Genomic DNA, 10,515 nt, shown 5'->3' with positions numbered 1-10,515 from the left:
GATTTATTTTGTTGATTTTTTAACCCTGCCGTACCAATGATATTTGAAAAGACTAGTGAAATTAAGTGTTGGTGATAATGCAAGAAAGGTCAGTATTTTGAAATGATAAATTATCCAATGTGTTAATGGGAAAATCCCACAAAAATCGACAGATGTATCAATATAAAACTTATGAAGCGTGAAGTCCACCACGAAAATGACATTCATGCTTTTTATGACAAATATAACAAAATTCTAGACATAAGAACAAACAATGACACTATGATAGGTGGACTTTAGAATCAACATACCTTTACAAATTTAGAAATATTAAAGAAGACGCAACCAGCTACTTGATGCCCTTGCTTCTGTTTGATAATAAAGAAATTGGAATGCTCAATAAATGTTCAATTTTAATCACCTGCTGTTTTTATTGTGAAATATTGAATTCTGTTCATACCCAATAAAATATGAAATGCAAATTTTTTATTTTAGCTATGACTGAAGTAAACACAAAGAAGTTTTGACTTGGAAGCTTTATGCCAATAAACCTTTCACAGTTTACTATTATCTATTTCAATTATTGAACATCCTGACTTACATGCAAACTAACTGAAATAATCATAAAGGAAAAAGGGGAACCAGCCTTTTACAAGTAAGATAGCTCAAAAATTAAAGATTTATAATTTAGGATGTTAAGAAAATCGATAAACAGAGCTTCTCTGAAATTCTCAGCGTTCCAACTTTAAAACGTGGTCAATGAAATTTTATCATTTTGTAAACTTTTGATACGGATAAACAAATAATTTGATCAGGGGCGTGAGAAGCAAGTAAAAGTTGGGGGGCTTAAGATTTTAGGGGCAGTCTATTTAAAAAGGGAATTTCAAAGTAATTAATCTCGAAGTGTCTAATTTTGAATAATTTTGTCACATCTCAGTAATCATAGATACTACAAAACTGATAGCGTTTGGACTTGACACTTCATCATGCAAAAATTTGTTATTTTGTGAACCTTTGACGCAAACAAATATTTCAAATAGTCTATCTTACAACAAGTTGAACAATTATAGACCAGAAATAAATCACGTGTACTATCACGTGAAAAGTGCTTTTACTCCAATAAGGCGCAATTTCAAAGACATACCTAGCAAAACGTTTTATGTCATCATCTGTGTCAAAATAAGATAAATATAGATGACTATATAAAAGAGGAAAAATTCTTCTTGATAAAAGCCATGTTAGATAAAATTAAAATCATTCCGCATTTATGATATGCATAACTGAAATTCTGTGACGTGTCATGATTTTGATTCATTTTGTTGATTTTTAGCCCTACCAAAATATTTGAAAAGAAAAGTGAAATTAATTGTTGGTGATAATGCAAGAAAGGTCAGTATTTTGAAATGATAAATTATCCAATGTGTTATTGAGAAAATCTCACGAAAATCAACAGATGTATCAATATAAAACATATGAAGCGTGAATTCCACCACGAAAATGACATTCAGGTTTTTTATGACAAATATAACAAAATTCTAGACATAAGAACAAACACTGACACTATGATAGGTGAACTTTATAATCAACGTACCTTAACAAATTTAGAAAGATTAAAGGAGACGCAACCAGCTACGTGATGCCCTTGCTTCTGCTTGATAATAAAGAAATCGGAATGTTCAATAAATGTTCAATTTTAATCACCTCCTGTTTTTATTGTAAAATATTGAATTCTGTTCACACCCAATAAAATATGAAATGCAAATTTTTATTTTAGCTATGACTGAAGTAAACACAAAGAAGTTTTGACTTGGATTCTTTATGCCAATAAACCTTTCACAGTTTACTATTATTTATTTCAAATATTGAACATCCTGACTTACATGCAAACTAACTGAAATAATCATAAAGGAAGACGGGCAGCCAGCCTTTTAAAAGTAAGATAGCTCAAAAATTAAAGATTTATAATTTAGGAAGTTAAAAAAATCGATAAACAGAGCTCTTCAGAAATTCTCAGCGTTCCAACTTCGAAACGTTGTCAATGAAGTTTTGTCATTTTGTAAACTTTTGATACGGATAAAAAAATAATTTGATCCGGGGCGTGAGAAGCAAGTAAAAGTTGGGGGGCTCAAGATTTTAGGGGCAATCTTTATTTAAGAAGAGAATATCAGCGTAATTAATCTCGAAGTCTCTAATTTAGAATAATGACAAATGCATATCAAACTCATCAACACTTTGTTACGCCACATGTAATTAAACTGTCATTGTTGGAGATGTTTTTATTCTTCTCCACAACTTTGTGTCTGCATATTTTGTGCATAAACATTGCTGTAGTATTTATGACAGACATTGTACTTCGTAGATTGAGGTAGAAGAAATACTTTAAAATGAAACTTCCAAAAGTGACACAAAATCAAGCGGCCAAGTTAAAGATAGCTTGATGAAATTGAACCTAGTTCATGTACCTAGCGTACGCTCGAGAGTTTTGGATGAGGACTTGTTGACCAATGAAAACACTCATGATTTCAAGCATGTTGACGACGATGAAAGCTCTAGCGAGGACGAGGCTCCAATGCAAAAACAACCATTAATACTAAGGAGTCTACTGAAGATATGTTAAAAAGAAATATCGATGAATTACATCTACAGTTTGGAAGCTAGTTGGCTCACATGGTATATAGTTGTGGGACCTGCTAAAAATATGTAAAAATAACTTCCAGCGTCTCTCCTTTAGGACGAAGAATCTGATTTGAAATTGAAGAGGAAGCTATCACCAAAAGAGATTTGCCAGAAAATTCAAAGTTTACTCCCCAAGGTTTTTACATGCAGATGGAGTATTGTGAGAAGAGTACTCTAAGGAATGTTATTGACGAGGATAGTACAAGGACCAACAGAGAATGTTGCGGCTTCTCTGGGAGATTGTAGGAGGATTAGTTCACCTTTATTCACAGGTAGAAAATTTCCATTACTGTTGTAGCCAATGTGGTTGTGCTACTGCTAGAAATAAAGTTGAAGATCACATTCAACGTCTTAAAACATTTAACCGTCCGCCTGTTGTGCATACTTGTGGTCCTTTACTTGAAGTTTTAAGCACCTATCAGCGCTACAATGAATTAGTTGATGAGTTTCATCCATTTTTTACAAGAAAAGTTCATGGACGTTTGATATTGTCTAGTGGGGACGTTAAAGTCATATCTTTGTATCTAAATATTATATGACATTGCAATATTGTATTTGTTGTTTGTGGTGAAATCCATAATATACTGTGGAAACCATTTATTTACCAGCTGATTGGTTAATTAACTGTATTATGTAAAAAGTATAAATACCTGCTTTAGTTTAGCATTCAGTCTGGATATTTTTTTGGCAACAACCATGTAGGATTTTTCATCACTTCCTTAACAGTATTGTAACGTATAAGAGTGCTTGTAGTTTTGTTTTAATAATTCCCACTAAAGTAATACTATATTGCTTCTTCCATCTTGAGAATGTAAGCTCGAAATATTAAACTGCCTGCAAATTGTGATGTAAACTGTCTACTTATTGTTTTGTCATTGTTAAAGTAAGCAGAATATGGACTGGCGTTAGTGTATTTCCATTTGTGTTCGTGTAGTGTACTTATGGGCCACCATGTCTACCACAGAACGTATCCTGATCTATTTTACCATTAACACCCGGGAATCGATTTTGCTCCACAAAAGACATTTTAGACTAAGGATTATAATTATATGACGATGCCACCGCGCGTGTATTGACCAAGGTAGGGCAAGGAATATATAAAAGTGTACCATTGTAATTTACTGCGTACAAACGTAGTTTTATAAATGCACTTGGTCTCACTCTGTTTGAAGTACAAATCAGTAGAAACTTTCCTTATATCGTCATTTCCTTGTAACAAATATTTGAGATCATGCTTGCCTGTAAATAATCACTTTGCTTAAATCCTTTGGGCTGTTTGTTTATATTGTACTGTCTGCCATCAGTTGTCAAACTCTTTGTATCAGGCAGTGGGGTCAAGTTATGCATGCTTTTTTACATTTTGTCCCTGGTAGACAGGGAATCAAGTTGTGGATGTGTGTTCACTCTCTTCATCTCTGACAGGGGGTCTGGTATGCATGCATTGTTCACACATTGTCTCTGACAGGGGGGTCAAGTTGTGCATGCATTGTTCACATATTGTCTCTGACAGGGGGGTCAAGTTGTGCATGTATTGTTTACATATTGTCTCTGACAGGGGGGTCAAGTTGTGCATGCATTGTTCACACATTGTCTCTGACAGGGGGTCAAGTTGTGCATGCATTGTTCACACATTGTCTTTGACAGGGTGGTCAAGTTGTGCATACATTGTTCACACATTGTCTTTGACAGGGGGTCAAGTCGTGCATGCATTGTTCACGCATTGTCTTTGACAGGGGGGTCAAGTTGTGCATGCATTGTTCACACATTGTCTCTGACAGGGGGTCAAGTTGTGCATGCATTGTTCACACATTGTCTTTGACAGGCAGCCAGTTCACACCACTTTGAGTACCATTATACATGGTGATGCTGAACATTTTGATAACTGTGCTCATTAATTTGTCACGTATTCACTTTGACTTTGGTTTATTAAATATGTAAGCTGATCAAAAGCTTATTCAATGTTTAATTTTAATGCAGCTGTTGTGGGTCATCATTTTGTAAATTAAAAAACCTTCAACATTCTTTTGGTTTATCATTTCTAGTCTGGTTTGGCATGGGCAAGAGCATCAGCTGCAGTTATTAATTTCAATTGCTTTTTAATTCTTCTTCCTGTCTGTCGAAACATGTTGTCATTTCTTCGAGGTGTAGATGTAAGTAAGTCAAATAGTTGTCATGGTTACAACACATAAGTAATTGCTAGCATATGTTCGATGCTCTTGAGAAATTATTTGTTAAGGTTATTTGAGTTAAATATACATAAGTGTAACATGATAAAATAGTATGAAGTTTAATGAAACTGGAATTTGAGAGGAAAATTAAAAACTTAAGGTTTTTAAAGAGATTTTAAATACAGTGGCTGAAGAATTTTAGTATTTTTATGTTTGTAGCGTTTCAGGAACTGTGGGGTCAGAGAGACATCCCACCCCCTTACACTTTTTCCATAGAACATATATTTATTGGTTAAAAGTCAGCATGTCATTTCTAAACTATAAAATATATTCTTATGCCTTTCTTTCCCCTCTTAAGCAACCTTCATGGTCACTTTATCAAAAGTTCATACCATTATGAAAAATATAAAGAAAATAAATTGCTCTACATGTGTAGTTCTGAGGATTAACTATTGTGTTGAATATAAATTTGAAGTATTACTCCAGTAACTTTACAAAGCTCAGAGCATCGATATGAAGTATTACTCCAGTAACTATACAAGTTCAGAGCATCCATATGAAGTATTACTCCAGTAACTATAAAATGTTCAGAGCATCCATATGAAGTATTACTCCAGTAACTATACAAAGTTCAGAGCATTCATATGAAGTATTACTCCAGTAACTGCAAGCAGAAGAACAACTGCAAGCACTATTAGACCAGGTTGTGGAAGCGAGCGCTGAAATGGGCCTGACTATCAACTGTGATAAAACCAAATCGATGGTAGTCAGCAAACTTGCAGAAAAGCCCCACTGTTACTTGAGAATTGGCAACGACCATATTGAGGAGAAGGAAAGCTTCAACTACCTTGGAAGTCTGCTGACGACCGATGTGAGATGCAAAAGGAAGTGAAGAAGAGAATTGCTGTTGCAAAATTGAAATTTCAAGAGATCCATCTTTGTCAACCGAAACTTATCAATGCCACTCAAAATACGATTACTCAAATGCTACATTTGGTCAATCTTGACTTACGGCTGTGAAGCCTGGACTCTAACTGCTGACCTGAGAAAAACTTAGAAGCAGCAGAAATGTGGTTTTGAGAAGGAAAGTGTCATTTATTGATCACGTCTCAAATGAAGAGGTTATGAGAAGAGCCGGTGTGAAGAGAGAACTACTCTCGTAATAATCGAGAGACAACTTCGTTTTCTTGGCCACGTAGTTCGGAAGGAAGGCCTGGAATGTGTTGCGCTGCAAGGAAAATCGAAGGAAAAGAGCACGAGGCCGTCAACGCATAACGTATTTGGACAGAGTTAAGAAAGTTACCGGAATCGCCAACACTGCAGAAATCTTTGCCTGTGCTCGTAACCGTCAACGTTGGAGAGACATGGTAGCCCAAGCATGCATCATGCATGGCACCTGAACAGAACAGAACTCCAGTAACTATACAAAGTTCAGAGCATCCATATGAAGTAAAGCTGTCAATGATAACCTAACCATAGAATTTAAGACATTTTTATGACATAATTTTTTTGTGATATTTCAACTTTAGTGTTGTGGAATGGGTCACAATTTACAACGTTTACTTGATAAAAATATCACATTTCATCGAGTCATTGCCTACGCGATTTGTTTCTTCACCAGTAAGTTGTTCTTCATGTATAAACTTTTACTAAATAATGGAAAAATCAAGACATCATGAAAAAGTTTTGAAAATAGAATTTTTGAAAAATAGGGTTTTGTTATTGGGTGTGGTATCTCAAAAGGAATAATATCCCCCTCCCCCTCCTCCCACCCCCTTCCCATATGGCTATTGGATACGTAAAGTTTTGTTTCATGTTTAAATTTAATGTATTAAAGTTGATTTAAAAATAAGATGATTGAAATTCTAAACATTTTTAAGTATGGAAAAATACTTTGTCTGTTTACATAAATTTCAGCCATTCACATCGGAGCACATCTTTTCAACTTTGAGAATCTTATTGATGCTTATGGTCGTGGCTCTAAGGATCTACCGTTTCATTTAAGTGATCTGGGGGATTCTGGGAATGATACTTACATAAACCCTATAAGAAAACAAGACGCAGTAAGACCGCCTGACGTCATCAATAATTTTATTCATCACGTGACCATTAACATAATATTACGTCATTATTTTTACAGGACCCTCCAACTGAAGTCTTAAGACTGGTAACTATACTTTTACTTACGAAACTGAGAACCTTAGATAACATGAAAACATGACAAGATTTACGCTGTGTAATTTAAAATTTTAATCTTGATTTGTGGGAAGAATTCGCTTTCCTTTGCACTTGGTGTAAATGCGACGTTGAATTTTAACCAAAAACAAGATAGAAACTTGTTTGTAAATTTTCAGGTTTCAATACTCGTTATTTTTGCTTATTGTATCATCTAAAGCTTTCTATAAATTGTGAAAGTCATAATTAACATTGAATTGTCGTTGCTTTAAAACTACTATTCACTTTTCCTTTTTTCATTAGTTGCAGGTGTTTCAGGCTTTATAATGACATTAGTACTGGTACTCATGGTAAAAAATTTATATATTGAACATTTTAGATACGTAAAACATTTGCTTTTACGCCGAAAAAAATATCTTTGTTTCATGATTTGATTTTTTTTTGTCAACTTCTGTTTGTTATAGCTACTAAATCATCAACATTTTTTGCTCATTCAACTCAATTCCTTTCCCTGACTTACTACGTACAACAGCTTTAGTTTCATCTTATGTCATACATCTTTATTGCAAATATATTTTGCCTAGATGGAAACAAATTCTTTTCATGAATACTACTGCACAACAATTAACTTAGAACTTTAAAATAAGCCCGTTACATATTACATAATTAACGGCCTTTTTCGAAATTTCATCTTGGGCATTCTTGTTTGATTCCTATTTTGATTTCTGTTTTCTAGGTTACGTCATCAACAGGACTTCTAAGGTGTGAAATGATTGGTTTTTTCATCCACCAATCATCTGCTCACAAACGTGAATTTCTTGCAGACGTTCGTATTTTGAATTCTTTTGGTTCACCTATCATTTATTTATTATTTTCTTTGTTGGTTTGATTGTTCATAGCATGCAGTAAGTTGGAAAAATAACATCGACTTGTTACTCTAAGGAACATCATTTGATCTAGTCCCCAGGCTCTTCTCTTGCAATAGCTCGTACTAATCTTTTTTTAGAGGTTTAATACGTCGACAGACAAATGTTAAGGATCACGATCCTGAATTTTGTCAATTATCACCAAACTGTCAAATTGATCCTCATTTTGAGTCCGCAGGACCACAGGTCAGCAAATCTGTTGTTTAAATCAACATGGAAACGTATCAAATAGAGATATTTTCTTATTTTAGTCGCGGAAGTGGATAGTAGCTCCGTTGTCATTATATTTCATTGAAAGATTTATTCGTTTTCTTAGATCTTTACAAACTGTCACTGTAACCAAGGTGACTGTTTTGCTGTCGTCATTAAACCATTCCACCAATACGACTATCCATTTCTTTATTGTTGTTGTTATTTAAAGATTGTGAAACATCCATCAAATGTTATTGAAATTCAAATGAAGAAATCTGGGTTTTCATATTTACCTGGTCAGGTTAGGTCATAAAATGTTCACATATTTCTTCATAACCGTCATTTTTATGCATTTTTCACTGCTTCAGTGTACACCAATAATGATTTTGTTGTGCAAAAATATTATGTTGACTGTCAATGGTTTGATTATTGAGGGACTGGGGCTTTCTTAATTATTGAAAAATAACTTTTTCGCTGTGATCTTTGATCTGACGTTCTACATTTATTATAAATTATTCATTGTCGTATTGTACAAAATGTGACATTTTGACATGCTATGGTCAGCGAGTTGTTGATTTCTCAGGTCAACGGTGTTCTTTCTTTAAATTTTTGGACCCCTTCTCGAGGCCTTCCCTGTAACCGACATCTTGTGGACAGTCATTCATTCATATGTTTTATAAACTTTATTTTACAGTATGTGTTTCTTCAATGTCCAAAATTTCTCATTTGGAATGGCATCCATTTACTTTAACCTCCGTACGTGCTTACATTTGTCGCTAACATAAAGTATTTGTCCATCGACGTATATGTACAACTATAAACTTTATTTAGAGCCCAGAGCAAGAGACGTTTAGCGTTCATATTCGCACTGCTGGCGACTGGACAAGTTTGTAGTTTGACTCTGAAACTTTTTCATCATTATTGACTAATTTTATGAAAATTCTTCTTTTGTGTAGTTGCTCTATCAAATACCTGCACTGGAGAGGAATAGAAACAAATAATCTTAATGTTGTACCAAAGTTTACTATATTCTTACTACAGGTATTGTTGTTATCTTTACAAAAGTTCAAAAATATTTTATGATTAGGATAGAGATGACACAAAAAAAACCCAATAAAATCACACTTCTAGTCAACTATTGTTTTGATCGACGAAAATTGAAGTCAATGACGAAAGATAAAACAAATCCATGTTTTAAATAATTATTAAAGCGTATTATATTTGAGATATAGAAACAAATTTAATGCTAATTAAGGGTTTCAAAATCTAGTACAACTTGATTAACAGCGGGTAAAACAGTGCTCTATGCTTTTATTTCTTCCAAATGCGTCACAGTGTAGTTAAACACCTCGATCGATTTCAGCGTAGTGAGCGTACACTTGATGATCTTTGCAAATTTTTTGTAATCAAAATATCTTACAATATGTCTCAAAAGAACTGGTCATCTTTGAAATCAGCCGATAGTTTGAAATTTGCATGATTCAGCGGCAATGATTGATCTCCACGCTAGGAGGTATAAGTGTAATTAAAATAAGTTTCTTGACTGGGATTTTTAATGCATTGTAGCTTCTATATTATACGTATGTAGTTATTAATTTATTATGTATTTAACTACGTTTAATTAAGTCTCCTTGAAGATCAATTTTTGCTGAATCATGGAAATTGTAAATGTCAGATAATTTCAAATATTGTCAAGGTTGAAAAATGAGACATCACCATGAAATATGTGAAAGTCAGTCAACAAACCAGCAAAATCAAAGTGAAGCACCTTTCATGTTGATGGGAAAATGCTCAAATGTGAAAGAATGCGACTTTGATCAAAATTTTTCAACGCGCTTGCATTTCACTCATTTTCCTTCCAAATCTCAACAAACAACATAGCATTCCATAGCTAGAACCTAGAACTCTTTTTTAAATATTTAAAACTACAGTTATTTATTCAGTAATTTACACACATCAGCAAAAAAGTTGGATTACCTTTTTTGAAACACCCTGTATCAAGAACTTAGATCCCAGACCGTGGGGTTCCCTTTGGATAAATCAACTTAAATGTATATTTTATTAAATACGTGTATAATTTACGGAAAATAAAAAAATAAGAATCAAAGGAAGATATCAGAATTCAGCCTCTAATAACACCATGACAACTCGTAGCGTATAGCAAGTCTACCAGTGCTATGAAAATAAATATTTTGTTGTTCAATTACTTTTTCGTTACTCACTACACTACATATGAGATGACAACAGTAAATATGGGCCAGACACACATAATTAGAGTAAAAGCCCCATTTTTCTTCGCTACATCACTACCTAAAACATACATAAAGATAAATTACATTGTCAGGTGGTCACCAATGCCAGATCTATCAAAACGCTTGTCAGCAAAGGATTTTTATTGT

The 10,515-nt window shown here is 33.8% G+C and overlaps 5 long non-coding RNA genes across 6 annotated transcripts; 4 read left to right on the top strand and 1 right to left on the bottom strand.

The window, feature by feature from the left end:
* Positions 1 to 1,886: 1,886 nt before the first annotated feature.
* Positions 1,887 to 3,508, top strand: LOC124442148. Its single transcript, XR_006947163.1, has 2 exons — positions 1,887 to 2,649; positions 2,711 to 3,508. It is a non-coding gene; the product is annotated as an uncharacterized LOC124442148 (long non-coding RNA).
* Positions 3,509 to 3,613: 105 nt separating this feature from the next.
* LOC124442115 lies at positions 3,614 to 6,594 on the top strand. The gene is made up of 3 exons (XR_006947131.1): positions 3,614 to 3,736; positions 4,698 to 4,805; positions 6,353 to 6,594. It is a non-coding gene; the product is annotated as an uncharacterized LOC124442115 (long non-coding RNA).
* Positions 6,595 to 7,272: 678 nt separating this feature from the next.
* LOC124442122 lies at positions 7,273 to 7,837 on the top strand. Its single transcript, XR_006947138.1, has 3 exons — positions 7,273 to 7,348; positions 7,735 to 7,760; positions 7,823 to 7,837. It is a non-coding gene; the product is annotated as an uncharacterized LOC124442122 (long non-coding RNA).
* Positions 7,838 to 7,998: 161 nt separating this feature from the next.
* On the top strand, positions 7,999 to 9,092 carry LOC124442101. 2 transcript variants are annotated; one of them, XR_006947118.1, is made up of 4 exons: positions 7,999 to 8,268; positions 8,346 to 8,417; positions 8,811 to 8,872; positions 8,948 to 9,021. It is a non-coding gene; the product is annotated as an uncharacterized LOC124442101 (long non-coding RNA). The 2 variants fall into 2 exon arrangements; XR_006947117.1 differs by lacking the exon at positions 7,999 to 8,268 and adding an exon at positions 9,073 to 9,092 and having other exon boundaries at positions 8,290 to 8,417; positions 8,948 to 9,002.
* Positions 9,093 to 9,305: 213 nt separating this feature from the next.
* LOC124442136 lies at positions 9,306 to 10,515 on the bottom strand. The gene is made up of 2 exons (XR_006947152.1): positions 10,453 to 10,515; positions 9,306 to 9,622 (listed from the first exon to the last, which is right to left on the bottom strand). It is a non-coding gene; the product is annotated as an uncharacterized LOC124442136 (long non-coding RNA).

This window comes from Xenia sp. Carnegie-2017, unplaced genomic scaffold (assembly GCF_021976095.1).
Source record: "Xenia sp. Carnegie-2017 unplaced genomic scaffold, XeniaSp_v1 HiC_scaffold_20, whole genome shotgun sequence".
Lineage (NCBI taxonomy): Eukaryota > Metazoa > Cnidaria > Anthozoa > Malacalcyonacea > Xeniidae > Xenia > Xenia sp. Carnegie-2017.
This window is presented reverse-complemented; position numbering and strand designations above follow the sequence as displayed.